We start from the raw sequence: 1296 nt of genomic DNA on the forward strand, positions 1-1296 counted from the left end.
TCATTTAAACAACCAAAGGGCACATTCTGCAGGCCTGCCTCCTGGCCACCAGCACACAGCCTTTCTCGTTCCAGGAGTCTAAGAGTCCTCAGCTACTCTATCTCTCCATGCCATCATCTCTGCCTCCATCTCTGGTGTCGCTGCTTCTCTGGTTAGGGTCCCACATTCCATGCACGCTCTTCTCCCTTGATGGTCCTAGGGTCCTCTGTTCCTTGAATATAAGACTAACGACTCCACAGTATATAACAACAACAACAACTCCTCCCTTTATGTTACAAAACTTCTTTCTTTGCAATTGTGACCATCGCAATTAGTCATGATAACAATTACTCACTACTGAATCAAAAGAATCTTATTCCCATCTCGTTTCACCAGACCCATCTAGACAAGATGAAAACTATTCAGTGGGGATACTATCTTTCCCTGCACACTCTAAAACTAAACTCCTTCTTGAAAACTTGTAAGCCAGTCATTTTGTACCTTTATCACCACCACTTCCTCCATTTTAGGTAGCCGATGTCTAAGTTGCCTGTTCCTTGATGTGAAGACTCCTTTCCTCTCAGTTGGCATTTTGAGCTACTATATCAATTTACAGTTGTTTCCTTTATCAATTTTTAAAATCTTCTTCTAGTTGAGTTGTGATCATCAAGCCATGGAGCCTAGGTCAAATGGGTTGTTGTTGTTGTTGTTAAGTGCTGTCGCGTCGGTTCTGACCCATAGTGACCCTGAACAGGGTTTCTGAGATTGTAAATCTTTATGAGAGCAGAACCCCTCATCTTTCTCCCATGGAGCAGTTTTGAACTGCTGACCTTGCAGTTCGCAGCCCAATTCCTAATCACCACACTACCAGAAATGGGTACTATCTGCAAATCTGGGCATTCTTGTGCATCTCCCCTACTTCATATCAGCTGGGCGCTTCACTCTCAGCTCTAGCCCTCCATGGCTGTGTCCTTGTCCGTAGGCTCAGGAGTCCCTGTGTCTTTGTCCGTAGGCTCAGGAGTCCCCAGGTCTCACCACACTTCAGACCAACCAGGCCTTTCTCTTCTCTCTCTCATCTCCAGGTCAACAGGGTCTATGGAATGTGGTCAAACTCAGCCCATATCTTCATTGTTGCCTTTTCCCCAGTTCTACTCACCTGGTCATCAGCAAGCTTACATGCCTACTCATGTGTTCCCTTTGAGTTTCAGTCTTGGAGGGGAGTTTGTCCTGAAGGGATTTGATTGCTTGCCTTGATAGCTCTCCGGCAAACAACTTGCTTGTCCTTGTAGTAGCCAATCAGATTGCCATTTTTTTTTT

This window comes from Chrysochloris asiatica, unplaced genomic scaffold (genome assembly GCF_000296735.1).
Source record: "Chrysochloris asiatica unplaced genomic scaffold, ChrAsi1.0 scaffold00004, whole genome shotgun sequence".
Lineage (NCBI taxonomy): Eukaryota > Metazoa > Chordata > Mammalia > Afrosoricida > Chrysochloridae > Chrysochloris > Chrysochloris asiatica.